The 19,800-nt window shown below is 54.8% G+C and overlaps 1 long non-coding RNA gene across 1 annotated transcript in view; it reads right to left on the bottom strand.

The window, feature by feature from the left end:
• Nucleotides 1-19,800, bottom strand: part of LOC148453330 (uncharacterized) — a 35,424-nt gene that overhangs the window by 4,682 nt on the left and 10,942 nt on the right. The gene's annotated exons all lie outside the window — the stretch shown is intronic.

Genomic DNA, 19,800 nt, shown 5'->3' on the forward strand with positions numbered 1-19,800 from the left:
CCCCAGGTCAGGGTCAGTACAGTGTACACGTCGCCCCACTCCCCAGGTCAGTACAGTATACACGTCGCCCCACTCCCTAGGTCAGTACAGTATACACGTCGCCCCACTCCCTAGGTCAGTACAGTGTACATGTCGCTCCACTCCCCAGGTCAGGGTCAGTACAGTGTACACGTCGCCCCACTCCCCAGGTCAGTACAGTATACACGTCGCCCCACTCCCTAGGTCAGTACAGTATACACGTCGCCCCACTCCCTAGGTCAGTACAGTGTACATGTCGCTCCACTCCCCAGGTCAGGGTCAGTACAGTGTACACGTCGCCCTACTCCCCAGGTCAGGGTCAGTACAGTGTACACGTCGCCCTACTCCCCAGGTCAGTACAGTATACACGTCGCCCCACTCCCTAGGTCAGTACAGTGTACATGTCGCTCCACTCCCCAGGTCATGGTCGGTACAGTGTACACGACGCTCCACTCCCCAGGTCACGGTCAGTACAGTGTACATGTCGCTCCACTCCCCAGGTCACGGTCAGTACAGTGTACACGTCGCCCTACTCCCCAGGTCAGTACAGTGTACACGTCGCCCCACTCACCAGGTCAGTACAGTGTACACGTCGCCCTACGCCCCAGGTCAGTACAGTGTACACGTCGCCCCACTCCCCAGGTCATGGTCAGTACAGTGTACACGTCGCCCTACTCCCCAGGTCAGGGTCAGTACAGTGTACACGTCGCCCCACTCCCCAGGTCAGTACAGTGTACACGTAGCTCCACTCCCCAGGTCACGGTCAGTACAGTGTACACGTCGCCCCTCTCCCCAGGTCACGGGCAGTACAGTATACACGTCGCTCCACTCCCCAGGTCACGGTCAGTACAGTGTACACGTCGCCCTACTCCCTAGGTCAGTACAGTGTACACGTCGCCCTACTCTCCAGGTCACGGTCAGTACAGTGTACACGTCGCCCCACTCCCCAGGTCACGGTCAGTACAGTGTACATGTCGCCCTACTCCCCAGGTCACGATCAGTACAGTGTACACGTCGCCCTACTCCCCAGGTCACGATCAGTACAGTGTACACGTCGCCCTACTCCCCAGGTCAGGGTCAGTACAGTGTACACGTCTCCCTACTCCCCAGGTCAGGGTCAGTACAGTGTACACGTCTCCCTACTCCCCAGGTCAGGGTCAGTACAGTGTACACGTCGCCCTACTTCCAGGTCAGGGTCAGTACAGTGTACACGTCGCCCTACTCCCCAGGTCAGTACAGTGTACACGTCGCCCTACTCCCCAGGTCATGGTCAGTACAGTGTACACGTCGCCCTACTCCCCAGGTCAGGGTCAGTACAGTGTACACGTCGCCCTACTCCCCAGGTCACGGTCAGTACAGTGTACACGTCGCCCTACTCCCCAGGTCACGGTCAGTACAGTGTACACGTCGCCCTACTCCCCAGGTCACGATCAGTACAGTGTACACGTCGCCCTACTCCCCAGGTCAGGGTCAGTACAGTGTACACGTCTCCCTACTCCCCAGGTCAGGGTCAGTACAGTGTACACGTCGCCCTACTTCCAGGTCAGGGTCAGTACAGTGTACACGTCGCCCTACTCCCCAGGTCAGTACAGTGTACACGTCGCCCTACTCCCCAGGTCATGGTCAGTACAGTGTACACGTCGCCCTACTCCCCAGGTCAGGGTCAGTACAGTGTACACGTCGCCCTACTCTCCAGGTCACGGTCAGTACAGTGTACACGTCGCCCTACTCTCCAGGTCACGGTCAGTACAGTGTACAGGTTGAGCACTAGGTCATGGCAGGTAGAGTGTATGTATCATATGTATTATAGGTGTCTTTATCTGTTAGTTACACTGGGACAATACATATATGTGAGGGAGGAATCCCATGCATCTCCCCCCCCTCCCCATATCACCTGCAGACCATACAGAACAAAAAACATGTAAGCTAGAGATGAATAGCACACGCACACGTCTGATCATGATACTGGTGTAATGTCCGTGTTCTCCGTGACGGGATGAAAGTGTCAGAACAAGTCATCCTGAGAGCCAAGGCCTGGCACATCAAAGGCGGCCACATTCCAGTACATCATGGGGGGCCACCGCCATCTGCAGCTGGGGAGCGTTAACCCCCTACTGCCCACCAGACACATTCCTCCTCCTCTCCCCACTCAGGAGATGTTAGATTAACCCCTAATGCCCACCAGACACACTCCTCCTCCTCCCACTCAGGAGATGTTAGATTAACCCCCTACTGCCCACCACACATTCCTCCTCCTCCCCCCACTCAGGAGATCTTAGATTAACTCCCTACTGCCCACCACACATTCCTCCTCCTCCCCCCACTCAGGAGATCTTAGATTAACCCCCTGCTGCCCACCAGACATATTCCTCCTCCTCCCACTCAGGAGATCTTAGATTAACCCCCTACTGCCCACCAGACACACTCCTCCTCCTCCCCCCACTCAGATGTTAGATTAACCCCCTACTGCCCACCAGACACACTCCTCCTCCTCCCCCCACTCAGGAGATGTTAGATTAACCCCTTACTGCCCACCAGACACTGCTCCTCCTCCTCCTACTCAGGAGATGTTAGATTAACCCCTTACTGCCCACCAGACACACTCCTCCTCCTCCCCCCACTCAGATGTTAGATTAACCCCCTACTGCCCACCAGACACACTCCTCCTCCTCCCCCCACTCAGGAGATGTTAGATTAACCCCTTACTGCCCACCAGACACTGCTCCTCCTCCTCCTACTCAGGAGATGTTAGATTAACCCCTTACTGCCCACCAGACACTGCTCCTCCTCCTCCTACTCAGGAGATGTTAGATTAACCCCCTACTGCCCACCAGACACACTCCTCCTCCTCCCACTCAGGAGATCTTAGATTAACTCCCATCTTGCCCACCACACATTCCTCCTCCTCCCCCCACTCAGGAGATGTTAGATTAACCCCCTACTGCTCACCAGACATATTCCTCCTCCTCCCACTCAGGAGATGTTAGATTAACCCCTTACTGCCCACCAGACACTGCTCCTCCTCCTCCCACTCAGGAGATCTTAGATTAACTCCCTACTGCCCACCACACATTCCTCCTCCTCCTCCCCCCACTCAGGAGATGTTAGATTAACCCCCTACTGCTCACCAGACATATTCCTCCTCCTCCCACTCAGGAGATGTTAGATTAACCCCTTACTGCCCACCAGACACTCTTCCTCCCACTCAGGAGATGTTAGATTAACCCCTTACTGCCCACCAGACACTGCTCCTCCTCCTCCCACTCAGGAGATGTTAGATTAACCCCCTACTGCCCACCACACATTCCTCCTCCTCCCCCCACTCAGGAGATGTTAGATTAACCCCCTACTGCCCACCAGACATATTCCTCCTCCTCCCCCCACTCAGGAGATGTTAGATTAACCCCTTTCTGCCCACCAGACACACTCCTCCTCCTCCCACTCAGGAGATGTTAGATTAACCCCCTACTGCCCACCAGACACATTCCTCCTCCTCCTCCCACTCAGATGTTAGATTAACCCCCTACTGCCCACCAGACACATTCCTCCTCCTCCACCCACTCAAGGCCCCCATACATCAGAGATTGATTGCAGCAATCGTGCAATTGGCAATCGATTGTGTATAAAAATCTTTCCCTTTTTCAATCGATTGCCAATTGCACGATTGCTTCAATCAACCTCTGATGTATGGGGGCCTTCATATGTTATAAATTAACCCCCTACTGCCCACCAGACACTGCTCCTCCTCCTCCCACTCAGGAGATCTTAGATTAACTCCCTACTGCCCACCACACATTCCTCCTCCTCCTCCCACTCAGGAGATGTTAGATTAACCCCTTACTGCCCACCAGACACTGCTCCTCCTCCCTCCACCCAGGAGATCTTAGAGATTAACCCCCTACACGACAACCTGCTCCGCACACCTAAATCTTACGAGGAAAACTAAAGTGTTATCAGAAACTAGACTGCAGCACGCCATAGACTTATACAGGTGCCTGTTATTCTTATTACGGTGCCTGCAGGCGCTCAGGAGAGACCAGCACAGGCCACGGACTCTGTACCTGACCAGCACCCCCTAGTGGACTTTGCTGCATCAACGTTTTTAGTTTTACTTATTAACAAGCTGCTTCTAAAGCCAGACCTACACTAATAGAAGGCAAACCGCAAGTGTACCATATGTGGGGTATTCTCTAAAGTCCTGGCAATGAAAATAGGGATCTGTGAGCGGCTTCAAGGTTAAAGACACAATCTGGAGGGTGCAATCTACACCTTTGTAAAACCAGAGGGGGAGGGGTGGTGACACACTGAGAACCACAGTGTATGACCATGCTGTGCCATAGAGAGGGGGAGGGGCGGTGACACACTGAGAACCACAGTGTATGACCATGCTGTGCCATAGAGAGGGGGAGGGGCGGTGACACACTGAGAACCACAGTGTATGACCATGCTGTGCCATAGAGAGGGGGAGGGGTGGTGACACACTGAGAACCACAGTGTATGACCATGCTGTGCCATAGAGAGGGGGAGGGGTGGTGACACACTGAGAACCACAGTGTATGACCATGCTGTGCCATAGAGGGGGAGGGGTGGTAACACTGAGAACTACAGTGTATGACCATGCTGTGCAATAGAGAGGGAGGGCGGTGACACACTGAGAACCACAGTGTATGACCATGCTGTGCCATAGAGGGGGAGGGGTGGTAACACACGGAGAACCACATTGTATGACCATGCTGTGCCATAGAGAGGGAGGGACGGTGACACACTGAGAACCACAGTGTATGACCATGCTGTGCCATAGAGAGGGAGGGGCGGTGACACACTGAGAACCACAGTATATGACCATGCTGTGCCATAGAGGGGGAGGGACGGTGACACACTGAGAACCACAGTGTATGACCATGCTGTGCCATAGAGAGGGAGGGGCGGTGACACACTGAGAACCACAGTGTATGACCATGCTGTGCCATAGAGAGGGGGAGGGGTGGTGACACACTGAGAACCACAGTGTATGACCATGCTGTGCCATAGAGAGGGGGAGGGGTGATGACACACTGAGAACCACAGTGTATGACCATGCTGTGCCATAGAGGGGGAGGGGTGGTAACACTGAGAACTACAGTGTAAGAGTAAAATCTGGCAGTATCTGTGTTACATGTGTTATTCTCTCCCCTCCTCATCCTCACAGCAGTCTCTGCTCCTCTTCATCCACTGATGTCCACCAAAGCTATTGTTCCTGATTAAGTCCCACTCCCCCCATGTCTGTCTCACTAACCCCACCACAAGCACGTCTCGCAGCGCAAATCATTTACAAGCTGCGGCGGATCCGCTCAGTATGTCGATGTGGCCGGAGGCCGACCACACGTGATTAAAATGGCTGCCAAGGCATTGAGGGGATTAACCCTCATGCTGTTGCGCCATTTTTAAAAGGACAGTGTAAAAGCACACTGCACATGGTTTATAATAAACTGTATTAAAGTATATATGTATTGCTGTAATGCACTGCAGCTGATCCGCAATGCATTAGTGCATGAAGCAACGTATATTTAATAGGCTATGCACTATATGGTTTAAATGTATATTTTGTAGAGAAAATGCACTTCTTGAATATATGCCTGAATAGGACATGACCAGCCTCTGTGTCTGCAGAAACTAGCAGGAGGTCTGATGAATTGGAAGACCTGTTGTGGTCAGTGACCTCTGGCTGGAAGTTCTCTGTGTGAAGGTGTGAATGGTGTCATATAGCCAAACACTTCACATACAGAACTTACTTTTGAAAAGACAATTTGTTTTTAAGAAGATCCTTTTGGATGAAACTTCTAAAAGCTGAATGTGTTAAGGTTGGAAATGCCAAACTGATAAGGATGAATGTAATTTACCATTTCCTGTGACATGTTATACCAACATTATAGGAGACAGTATAATGTATGATAAATCAGTTTGTGTTGGTGGATTAGGAAGGAGGATATTGAGTGACTCCTTTGAAATGTAATATGTTGTTAATTCATGTTTTCTGAGAGAGCCTGATTGGCTAGAAGGAACACAGGGTGGATTTGCCCCCCTGTGATGTTGTGTGTAAGAATGACATAAAAAGAGGGACTGTGAGCCCTGTATGTGTACAACCCTGTAACTTCTATGAGGAGAGGAGCTGCTGATCAGATTCCTGTATGTGGTACATCTTTGGAAATCCTGTGTGGAGAATTGCTGTTTGATTTCTGTGTGATATTCCCCTTCAGACGGAAGGGAGGGTCTTCTTTAAGACTTTGAGCAATAAACACCTTTGCCTTTAAATTCTATTACATCTGTATCCTGCGACCAACAGAATTGCGCCCACACGCTATTCCGTTCTCCTGCTGTTCTGGTAAGAGCTCCGTGTCTCCAAGTTCAAGCCCTCTGCCAGCTACCGTGCAGACCTGGTCCATTGCGAGGGATCAGGTGGGAACAGCCGACACCAAACAGGAGGTGTGTCCGCAGTTGGGCAACGCATACGCAGCAGAAGTGGTACCAGGTGCCTAGGCAGGAGCCTGAGGGTACCTAATAAGCGGTTCCAAACGCCGATGGTAGAGTTTGGTGGTGGCAGCATCGTTACACGCCCACGGCGCAGTGGGCGGAGTCAGTGACAGGCAGTCACTGACAGGGAGTGGGAGTCCAAAAGCGCTAACCCGTGACCAGTGACGGCCTAGACGAAAGGCGTCCGGTCAAAGTCGACATCGACTTTAGGTCAACAAGCAAAAGGTCACCATGCAAAAGGTCACCATGTAACCAGTTACCATCAGATAGTCACCATATAACCCGTTACCACCAGAATGTCACAATGTAACCCGTTACCACCAGAATGTCACAATGTAACCCGTTACCACCAGAATGTCACAATGTAACCCGTTACCACCAGAAAGTCACAATGTAACCCGTTACCACCAGAATGTCACAATGTAACCCGTTACCACCAGAGTGTCACCATGTAACCCCGTTACCACCAGTGTCACCATGTAACCAGTTACCACCAGAGTGTCACCATGAAACCCGTTACCACCAGATCGTCAACAGTTTCAGGTGTCAATGTTATTAACATGTTGAAATTTTTCAATGATGAAATATTGCACGTTAACCTTGAGAACCCGTCGACATCTCTTACACCCACCGGAAGTGGCTGCTGGGACCCTCTCAGAAGAGGAGGATAAGTGTCTGGTGCGGGCTACCTGGTTTAAGCCGCGTATCCACAACACGACTAATGAAAGACTGTACGAAAATAAAGTTATTGTTCAATCGTTCATTATACTGTGCAGTGGATAATGTGCCCACTGCACAGTATAATGAATGATACAGTCAGGATGTGCAGGTTGGGGGATGAGGGAGGACCCGGCACTGAATCATATAGTCATCTCATCTCCCAACCTGCACCTCCTGACTACATCATTCACGGCCGGCTCCTCCCTACTCCCCCAACCTGCACATCCTGACTATATCATTCAGTGCCAGCTCCCTCCCTCATCCCCCAACCTGCACATCCTGACTGTATCATTCAGTGCCGGCTCCTCCCTCATCCCCCAACCCGCACATCCTGACTATATCATTCAGTGCCGGCTCCTCCCTCATCCCCCAACCCGCACATCCTGACTATATCATTCAGTGCCGGCTCCTCCCTCATCCCCCAACCTGCACATCCTGACTATATCATACAGTGCCGGCTCCTCCCTCATCCCCCAACCTGCACATCCTGACTGTATCATACAGTGCCGGCTCCTCCCTCATCCCCCAACCTGCATATCCTGACTATATCATTCAGTGCCGGCTCCTCCCTCATCCCCCAACCTGCACATCCTGACTGTATCATTCAGTGCCGGCTCCTCCCTCATCCCCCAAACCGCACATCCCGAGTGTATCATTCAGTGCCGGCTCCTCCCTCATCCCCCAACCCGCACATCCTGACTATATCATTCAATGCCGGCTCCTCCCTCATCTCCAACCTGCACATCCTGACTATATCAATCAGTGCCGGCTCCTCCCTCATCCCCCAACCCGCACATCCTGACTGTATCATTCAGTGCCGGCTCCTCCCTCATCCCCCAACCCGCACATCCTGACTGTATCATTCAGTGCGGGCTCCTCCCTCATCCCCCAACCCGCACATCCTGACTATATCATTCAGTGCCGGCTCCTCCCTCATCCCCCAACCCGCACATCCTGACTATATCATTCAGTGCCGGCTCCTCCCTCATCCCCCAACCTGCACATCCTGACTATATCATTCAGTGCCAGCTCCCTCCCTCATCCCCCAACCTGCACATCCTGACTGTATCATTCAGTGCCGGCTCCTCCCTCATCCCCCAACCCGCACATCCTGACTATATCATTCAGTGCCGGCTCCTCCCTCATCCCCCAACCCGCACATCCTGACTATATCATTCAGTGCCGGCTCCTCCCTCATCCCCCAACCTGCACATCCTGACTATATCATACAGTGCCGGCTCCTCCCTCATCCCCCAACCTGCACATCCTGACTGTATCATACAGTGCCGGCTCCTCCCTCATCCCCCAACCTGCACATCCTGACTATATCATTCAGTGCCGGCTCCTCCCTCATCCCCCAACCTGCACATCCTGACTGTATCATTCAGTGCCGGCTCCTCCCTCATCCCCCAAACCGCACATCCCGAGTGTATCATTCAGTGCCGGCTCCTCCCTCATCCCCCAACCCGCACATCCTGACTATATCATTCAATGCCGGCTCCTCCCTCATCCCCAACCTGCACATCCTGACTATATCAATCAGTGCCGGCTCCTCCCTCATCCCCCAACCCGCACATCCTGACTGTATCATTCAGTGCCGGCTCCTCCCTCATCCCCCAACCCGCACATCCTGACTGTATCATTCAGTGCGGGCTCCTCCCTCATCCCCCAACCCGCACATCCTGACTATATCATTCAGTGCCGGCTCCTCCCTCATCCCCCAACCCGCACATCCTGACTATATCATTCAGTGCCGGCTCCTCCCTCATCCCCCAACCTGCACATCCTGACTATATCATACAGTGCCGGCTCCTCCCTCATCCCCCAACCTGCACATCCTGACTGTATCATACAGTGCCGGCTCCTCCCTCATCCCCCAACCTGCACATCCTGACTATATCATTCAGTGCCGGCTCCTCCCTCATCCCCCAACCTGCACATCCTGACTGTATCATTCAGTGCCGGCTCCTCCCTCATCCCCCAAACCGCACATCCCGAGTGTATCATTCAGTGCCGGCTCCTCCCTCATCCCCCAACCCGCACATCCTGACTATATCATTCAATGCCGGCTCCTCCCTCATCCCCAACCTGCACATCCTGACTATATCAATCAGTGCCGGCTCCTCCCTCATCCCCCAACCCGCACATCCTGACTGTATCATTCAGTGCCGGCTCCTCCCTCATCCCCCAACCCGCACATCCTGACTATCATTCAGTGCCGGCTCCTCACTCATCCCCCAACCCGCACATCCTGACTGTATCATTCAGTGCAGGCTCCTCCCTCATCCCCCAACCCGCACATCCCGACTGTATCATTCAGTGCCGGCTCCTCCCTCATCCCCCAACCCGCACATCCTGACTATATCATTCAGTGCCGGCTCCTCCCTCATCCCCCAACCCGCACATCCTGACTATCATTCAGTGCCGGCTCCTCCCTCATCCCCCAACCTGCACATCCTGACTGTATCATTCAGTGCCGGCTCCTCCCTCATCCCCCAACCCGCACATCCTGACTATATCATTCAGTGCCGGCTCCTCCCTCATCCCCCAACCTGCACATCCTGACTATATCATACAGTGCCGGCTCCTCCCTCATCCCCCAACCTGCACATCCTGACTGTATCATACAGTGCCGGCTCCTCCCTCATCCCCCAACCTGCACATCCTGACTATATCATTCAGTGCCGGCTCCTCCCTCATCCCCCAACCTGCACATCCTGACTGTATCATTCAGTGCCGGCTCCTCCCTCATCCCCCAAACCGCACATCCCGAGTGTATCATTCAGTGCCGGCTCCTCCCTCATCCCCCAACCCGCACATCCTGACTATATCATTCAATGCCGGCTCCTCCCTCATCCCCAACCTGCACATCCTGACTATATCAATCAGTGCCGGCTCCTCCCTCATCCCCCAACCCGCACATCCTGACTGTATCATTCAGTGCCGGCTCCTCCCTCATCCCCCAACCCGCACATCCTGACTATCATTCAGTGCCGGCTCCTCACTCATCCCCCAACCCGCACATCCTGACTGTATCATTCAGTGCAGGCTCCTCCCTCATCCCCCAACCCGCACATCCCGACTGTATCATTCAGTGCCGGCTCCTCCCTCATCCCCCAACCCGCACATCCTGACTATATCATTCAGTGCCGGCTCCTCCCTCATCCCCCAACCCGCACATCCTGACTATCATTCAGTGCCGGCTCCTCCCTCATCCCCCAACCTGCACATCCTGACTGTATCATTCAGTGCCGGCTCCTCCCTCATCCCCCAACCCGCACCTCCTGACTACATCATTCACGGCCGGCTCATCCCTACTCCCCCAACCTGCACATCCTGACTATATGATTCAGTGCCGGGTCCTCCCTCATCCCCCAACCTGCACATCCTGACTATATCATTCAGTGCCGGCTCCTCCCTCATCCCCCAACCCGCACATCCTGACTATATCATACAGTGCCAGCTCCCTCCCTCATCCCGCAACCTGCACATCCTGACTATATCATTCAATGCCGGCTCCTCCCTCATCCCCAACCTGCACATCCTGACTATATCATTCAGTGCCGGCTCCTCCCTCATCCCCCAACCCGCACATCCTGACTGTATCATTCAGTGCCGGCTCCTCCCTCATCCCCCAACCCGCACATCCTGACTATCATTCAGTGCCGGCTCCTCACTCATCCCCCAACCCGCACATCCTGACTGTATCATTCAGTGCAGGCTCCTCCCTCATCCCCCAACCCGCACATCCCGACTGTATCATTCAGTGCCGGCTCCTCCCTCATCCCCCAACCCGCACATCCTGACTATATCATTCAGTGCCGGCTCCTCCCTCATCCCCCAACCCGCACATCCTGACTATCATTCAGTGCCGGCTCCTCCCTCATCCCCCAACCTGCACATCCTGACTGTATCATTCAGTGCCGGCTCCTCCCTCATCCCCCAACCCGCACATCCTGACTGTATCATTCAGTGCAGGCTCCTCCCTCATCCCCCAACCCGCACATCCCGACTGTATCATTCAGTGCCGGCTCCTCCCTCATCCCCCAACCCGCACATCCTGACTATATCATTCAGTGCCGGCTCCTCCCTCATCCCCCAACCCGCACATCCTGACTATCATTCAGTGCCGGCTCCTCCCTCATCCCCCAACCTGCACATCCTGACTGTATCATTCAGTGCCGGCTCCTCCCTCATCCCCCAACCCGCACATCCTGACTATATCATTCAGTGCCGGCTCCTCCCTCATCCCCCAACCCGCACATCCTGACTATCATTCAGTGCCGGCTCCTCCCTCATCCCCCAACCTGCACATCCTGACTGTATCATTCAGTGCCGGCTCCTCCCTCATCCCCCAACCCGCACCTCCTGACTACATCATTCACGGCCGGCTCATCCCTACTCCCCCAACCTGCACATCCTGACTATATGATTCAGTGCCGGGTCCTCCCTCATCCCCCAACCTGCACATCCTGACTATATCATTCAGTGCCGGCTCCTCCCTCATCCCCCAACCCGCACATCCTGACTATATCATACAGTGCCAGCTCCCTCCCTCATCCCGCAACCTGCACATCCTGACTATATCATTCAATGCCGGCTCCTCCCTCATCCCCAACCTGCACATCCTGACTATATCATTCAGTGCCGGCTCCTCCCTCATCCCCCAACCCGCACATCCTGACTGTATCATTCAGTGCCGGCTCCTCCCTCATCCCCCAACCCGCACATCCTGACTATCATTCAGTGCCGGCTCCTCACTCATCCCCCAACCCGCACATCCTGACTGTATCATTCAGTGCAGGCTCCTCCCTCATCCCCCAACCCGCACATCCCGACTGTATCATTCAGTGCCGGCTCCTCCCTCATCCCCCAACCCGCACATCCTGACTATATCATTCAGTGCCGGCTCCTCCCTCATCCCCCAACCCGCACATCCTGACTATCATTCAGTGCCGGCTCCTCCCTCATCCCCCAACCTGCACATCCTGACTGTATCATTCAGTGCCGGCTCCTCCCTCATCCCCCAACCCGCACATCCTGACTGTATCATTCAGTGCAGGCTCCTCCCTCATCCCCCAACCCGCACATCCCGACTGTATCATTCAGTGCCGGCTCCTCCCTCATCCCCCAACCCGCACATCCTGACTATATCATTCAGTGCCGGCTCCTCCCTCATCCCCCAACCCGCACATCCTGACTATCATTCAGTGCCGGCTCCTCCCTCATCCCCCAACCTGCACATCCTGACTGTATCATTCAGTGCCGGCTCCTCCCTCATCCCCCAACCCGCACATCCTGACTGTATCATTCAGTGCAGGCTCCTCCCTCATCCCCCAACCCGCACATCCCGACTGTATCATTCAGTGCCGGCTCCTCCCTCACCCCCCAACCCGCACATCCTGACTATATCATTCAGTGCCGGCTCCTCCCTCATCCCCCAACCCGCACCTCCTGACTACATCATTCACGGCCGGCTCCTCCCTACTCCCCCAACCTGCACATCCTGACTATATCATTCAGTGCCGGCTCCTCACTCATCCCCCAACCCGCACATCCTGACTGTATCATTCAGTGCAGGCTCCTCCCTCATCCCCCAACCCGCACATCCCGACTGTATCATTCAGTGCCGGCTCCTCCCTCATCCCCCAACCCGCACATCCTGACTATATCATTCAGTGCCGGCTCCTCCCTCATCCCCCAACCCGCACATCCTGACTATCATTCAGTGCCGGCTCCTCCCTCATCCCCCAACCTGCACATCCTGACTGTATCATTCAGTGCCGGCTCCTCCCTCATCCCCCAACCCGCACCTCCTGACTACATCATTCACGGCCGGCTCCTCCCTACTCCCCCAACCTGCACATCCTGACTATATGATTCAGTGCCGGGTCCTCCCTCATCCCCCAACCTGCACATCCTGACTATATCATTCAGTGCCGGCTCCTCCCTCATCCCCCAACCCGCACATCCTGACTATATCATACAGTGCCAGCTCCCTCCCTCATCCCGCAACCTGCACATCCTGACTATATCATTCAGTGCCGGCTCCTCCCTCATCCCCCAACCCGCACATCCTGACTATATCATTCAGTGCCGGCTCCTCCCTCATCCCCCAACCCGCACATCCTGACTATATCATTCAGTGCCGGCTCCTCCCTCATCCCCCAACCCGCACATCCTGACTGTATCATTCAGTGCCAGCTCCTCATCCCCCAACCTGCACATCCTGACTATATCATTCAGTGCCAGCTCCTCATCCCCCAACCTGCACATCCTGACTATATCATTCAGTGCCGGCTCCTCCCTCATCCCCCAACCTGCACATCCTGACTATATCATTCAGTGCCGGCTCCTCCCTCATCCCCAACCTGCACATCCTGACTATATCATTCAGTGCCGGCTCCTCCCTCATCCCCCAACCTGCACATCCTGACTATATCATTCAGTGCCATCTCCTCCCTCATCCCCCAACCTGCACATCCTGACTATATCATTCAGTGCCATCTCCTCCCTCATCCCCCAACCTGCACATCCTGACTATATCATTCAGTGCCATCTCCTCCCTCATCCCCCAACCTGCACATCCTGACTATATCATTCACTGCCGGCTCCTCCCTCATCCCCAACCTGCACTTCCTGACTATATCATTCAGTGCCGGCACCTCCCTCATCCCCCAACCCGCACATCCTGACTATATCATTCAGTGCAATCTCCTCCCTCATCCCCCAACCTGCACATCCTGACTATATCATTCAGTGCCGGCACCTCCCTCATCCCCCAACCCGCACATCCTGACTATATCATTCAGTGCCGGCTCCTCCCTCATCCCCCAACCTGCACATCCTGACTATATCATTCAGTGCCAGCTCTCTCCCTCATCCCCCAACCTGCACATCCTGACTATATCATTCAGTGCCGGCTCCTCCCGCATCCCCGAACCTGCACATCCTGACTATATCATTCAGTGCCAGCTCTCTCCCTCATCCCCCAACCTGCACATCCTGACTATATCATTCAGTGCCGGCTCCTCCCTCATCCCCCAACCTGCACATCCTGACTATATCATTCAGTGCCAGCTCCACCCTCATCCCCCAGTGCCAGCTCCTCCCTCATCCCCCAACCTGCACATCCTGACTAGATCATACAGTGCCGACTCCTCCCTCATCCCCCAACCTCCACATCGTGACTGTATCATACAGTGCCGGCACCTCCCTCATCCCCCAACCTGCACATCCTGACTGTATCATTCAGTGCCGGCTCCTCCCTCGTCCCCCATCCTGCACATCCTGACTATATCATTCAGTGCCGGCTCCTCCCTCATCCCCCAACCTGCACATCCTGACTATCATTCAGTGCCGGCTCCTCCCTCATCCCCCAACCTGCACATCCTGACTATATCATTCAGTGCCGGCTCCTCCCTCATCCCCCAACATGCACATCCTGACTATATCATTCAGTGCCGGCTCCTCCCTCATCCCCCAACCCGCACATCCTGACTATATCATTCAGTGCCGGCTCCTCCCTCATCCCCCAACCCGCACATCCTGACTATATCATTCAGTGCCAGCTCCACCCTCATCCCCCAACCTGCACATCCTGACTATATCATTCAGTGCCAGCTTCTCCCTCACCCCCCAACCTGCACATCCTGACTATATCATTTAGTGCCAGCTCCTCCCTCATCCCCCAACCTGCACATCCTGACTATATCATTCAGTGCCAGCTCCTCCCTAATCCCCAACCTGCACATCCTGACTATATCATTCAGTGCCAGCTCCACCCTCATCCCCCAACCTGCACATCCTGACTATATTATTCAGTGCCAGCTCCACCCTCATCCCCCAGTGCCAGCTCCTCCCTCATCCCCCAACCTGTACATCCTGACTATATCATACAGTGTCGGCTCCTCCCTCATCCCCCAACCTGCACATCCTGACTATATCATACAGTGCCAGCTCCTCCCTCATCCCCCAACCTGCACATCCTGACTATATCATTCAGTGCCGGCTCCTCCCTCATCCCCCAACCTGCACATGCTGACTATATCATACAGTGCCAGCTCCTCCCTCATCTCCCAACCTGCACATCCTGACTGTATCATTCAGTGCCGGCTCCTCCCTCATCCCCCAACCTGCACATCCTGACTATATCATACAGTGCCGGCTCCTCCCTCATCCCCCAACCTGCACATCCTGACTATATCATTCAGTGCCGGCTCCTCCCTCATCCCCCAACCCGCACATCCTGACTATATCATTCAGTGCCAGCTCCACCCTCATCCCCCAACCTGCACATCCTGACTATATCATTCAGTGCCAGCTCCTCCCTCACCCCCCAACCTGCACATCCTGACTATATCATTTAGTGCCAGCTCCTCCCTCATCCCCCAACCTGCACATCCTGACTATATCATTCAGTGCCAGCTCCTCCCTAATCCCCAACCTGCACATCCTGACTATATCATTCAGTGCCAGCTCTCTCCCTCATCCCCCAACCTGCACATCCTGACTATATCATTCAGTGCCAGCTCCACCCTCATCCCCCAACCTGCACATCCTGACTATATTATTCAGTGCCAGCTCCACCCTCATCCCCCAGTGCCAGCTCCTCCCTCATCCCCCAACCTGTACATCCTGACTATATCATACAGTGCCGGCTCCTCCCTCATCCCCCAACCTGCACATCCTGACTATATCATACAGTGCCAGCTCCTCCCTCATCCCCCAACCTGCACATCCTGACTATATCATACAGTGTCGGCTCCTCCCTCATCCCCCAACCCGCACATCCTGACTATATCATACAGTGCCAGCTCCTCCCTCATCCCCCAACCTGCACATCCTGACTATATCATACAGTGTCGGCTCCTCCCTCATCCCCCAACCCGCACATCCTGACTATATCATACAGTGCCAGCTCCTCCCTCATCCCCCAACCTGCACATCCTGACTATATCATACAGTGCCAGCTCCTCCCTCATCTCCCAACCTGCACATCCTGACTGTATCATTCAGTGCCGGCTCCTCCCTCATCCCACAACCTGCACATCCTGACTATATCATACAGTGCCGGCTCCTCCCTCATCCCCCAACCTGCACATCCTGACTATATCATTCAGTGCCGGCTCCTCCCTCATCCCCCAACCTGCACATCCTGACTATATCATTCAGTGCCGGCTCCCTCCCTCATCCCCCAACCTGCACATCCTGACTGTATCATTCAGTGCCGGCTCCTCCCTCATCCCCCAACCTGCACATCCTGACTGTATCATTCAGTGCCGGCTCCTCCCTCATCCCCCAACCCGCACATCCTGACTGTATCATTCAGTGCCGGCTCCTCCCTCATCCCCCAACCCGCACATCCTGACTGTATCATTCAGTGCCGGCTCCTCCCTCATCCCCCAACCTGCACATCCTGACTGTATCATTCAGTGCCGGCTCCTCCCTCATCCCCCAACCCGCACATCCTGACTGTATCATTCAGTGCCGGCTCCTCCTTCATCCCCCAACCCGCACATCCTGACTATATCATTCAGTGTCGGCTCCTCCCTCATCCCCCAACCCGCACATCCTGACTATATCATTCAGTGCCGGCTCCTCCCTCATCCCCCAACCTGCACATCCTAACTATATCATTCAATGCCGGCTCCTTCCTCATCCCCCAACCTGCACATCCTGACTATATCATACAGTGCCAGCTCCCTCCCTCATCCCCCAACCTGCACATCCTGACTATATCATACAGTGCCAGCTCCCTCCCTCATCCACCAACCTGCACATCCTGACTATATCATACAGTGCCAGCTCCACCCTCATCCCCCAACCTGCACATCCTGACTATATCATACAGTGCCAGCTCCACCCTCATCCCCCAACCTGCACATCCTGACTATATCATACAGTGTCGGCTCCACCCTCATCCCCCAACCTGCACATCCTGACTATATCATTCAGTGCCGGCTCCTCCCTCATCCCCCAACCCGCACATCCTGACTGTATCATTCAGTGCCGGCTCCCTCACTCATCCCCCAACCCGCACATCCTGACTGTATCATTCAGTGCCGGCTCACTCCCTCATCCCCCAACCCGCACATCCTGACTGTATCATTCAGTGCCGGCTCCTCCCTCATCCCCCAACCCGCACATCCTGACTGTATCATTCAGTGCCGGCTCCTCCCTCATCCCCCAGTGCCAGCTCCTCCCTCATCCCCCAACCTGTACATCCTGACTATATCATACAGTGCCGGCTCCTCCCTCATCCCCCAACCTGCACATCCTGACTATATCATTCAGTGCCAGCTCCTCCCTCATCCCCCAACCTGCACATCCTGACTATCATTCAGTGCCAGCTCCTCCCTCATCCCCCAACCTGCACATCCTGACTATATCATTCAGTGCAGGCTCCTCCCTCATCCCCCAACCAGCACATCCTCACTATATCATTCAGTGCCAGCTCCTCCCTCATCCCCCAACCTGCACATCCTGACTATATCATTCAGTGCAGGCTCCTCCCTCATCCCCCAACCAGCACATCCTCACTATATCATTCAGTGCCAGCTCCTCCCTCATCCCCCAACCTGTACATCCTGACTATATCATTCAGAGCCAACTCCCTCATCCCCCAACCAGCACATCCTCACTATATCATTCAGTGCCAGCTCCTCACTCATCCCCCAACCTGCACATCCTGACTATATCATTCAGTGCCAGCTCCACCCTCATCCCCCAGTGCCAGCTCCTCCCTCATCCCCCAACCTGCACATCCTGACTATATCATTCAGTGCCAGCTCCTCCCTCATCCCCCAACCTGCACATCCTGACAATATCATTCAGTGCCGGCTCCTCCCTCATCCCCCAACCTGCACATCCTGACTGTATCATACAGTGCCGGCTCCCTCCCTCATCCCCCAACCCGCACATCCTGACTATCATTCAGTGCCGGCTCCTCCCTCATCCCCCAACCCGCACATCCTGACTGTATCATTCAGTGCCGGCTCCTCCCTCATCCCCCAACCCGCACATCCTGACTGTATCATTCAGTGCCGGCTCCTCCCTCATCCCCCAACCCGCACATCCTGACTGTATCATTCAGTGCCGGCTCCTCCCTCATAGCCCAACCCGCACATCCTGACTATATCATTCAGTGCCGGCTCCTCCCTCATCCCCCAACCCGCACATCCTGACTATATCATTCAGTGCCGGCTCCTCCCTCATCCCCCAACCCGCACATCCTGACTATATCATTCAGTGCCGGCTCCTCCCTCATCCCCCAACCTGCACATCCTGACTGTATCATTCAGTGCCGGCTCCTCCCTCATACCCCAACCTGCACATCCTGACTATATCATTCAGTGCCATCTCCCTCCCTCATCCCCCAACCTGCACATCCTGACTATATCATTCAGTGCCATCTCCCTCCCTCATCCCCCAACCTACACATCCTGACTATATCATTCAGTGCCAGCTCCCTCCCTCATCCCCCAACCTACACATCCTGACTATATCATTCAGTGCCGGCTCCACCCTCATCCCCCAACCTGCACATCCTGACTATATCATTCAGTGCCAGCTCCTCCCTCATCCCCCAACCTGCACATCCTGACTATCATTCAGTGCCGGCTCCTCCCTCATACCCCAGTGCCAGCTCCTCCCTCATCCACCAACCTGCACATCCTGACTATATCATTCAGAGCCATCTCCCTCATCCCCCAACCTGCACATCCTGACTAAACCATTCATGCCAGCTCCCTCCCTGATCCCCCAACCTACACATCCTGACTAAATCATTCAGTGCCAGCTCCCTCCCTCATCCCCCAACCTGCACATCCTGACTATATCATTCAGTGCCATCTCCCTCATCCCCCAACCTGCACATCCTGACTAAACCATTCATGCCAGCTCCCTCCCTCATCCCCCAACCTGCACATCCTGACTATATCATTCAGTGCCGGCTCCTCCCTCATCCCCCAACCTGCACCTCCTGACTATATCATACAGTGCCAGCTCCTCCCTCATCCCCCAACCTGCACATCCTGACTATATCATACAGTGTCTGCTCCTCCCTCATCCCCCAACCTGCACATCCTGACTGTATTATTCAGTGCCGGCTCCTCCCTCATCCCCCAACCTGCACATCCTGACTATATCATACAGTGTCGGCTCCTCCCTCATCCCCCAACCCGCACATCCTGACTATATCATTCAGTGCCGGCTCCTCCCTCATCCCCCAACCTGCACATCCTGACTATATCATTCAGTGCCGGCTCCTCCCTCATCCCCCAACCTGCACATCCTGACTATATCATTCAGTGCCAGCTCCTCCCTCATCCCCCAACCTGCACATCCAGACTATATCATTCAGTGCCGGCTCCTCCCTCATCCCCCAACCCGCACATCCTGACTATATCATTCAGTGCCGGCTCCTCCCTCATCCCCCAACCTGCACATCCTGACTAAACCATTCATGCCAGCTCCCTCCCTCATCCCCCAACCTGCACATCCTGACTATATCATTCAGTGCCGGCTCCTCCCTCATCCCCCAACCTGCAC

This window comes from Taudactylus pleione, unplaced genomic scaffold (assembly GCF_031769625.1).
Source record: "Taudactylus pleione unplaced genomic scaffold, aTauple2 ptg001181l, whole genome shotgun sequence".
Classification (NCBI taxonomy): domain Eukaryota; kingdom Metazoa; phylum Chordata; class Amphibia; order Anura; family Myobatrachidae; genus Taudactylus; species Taudactylus pleione.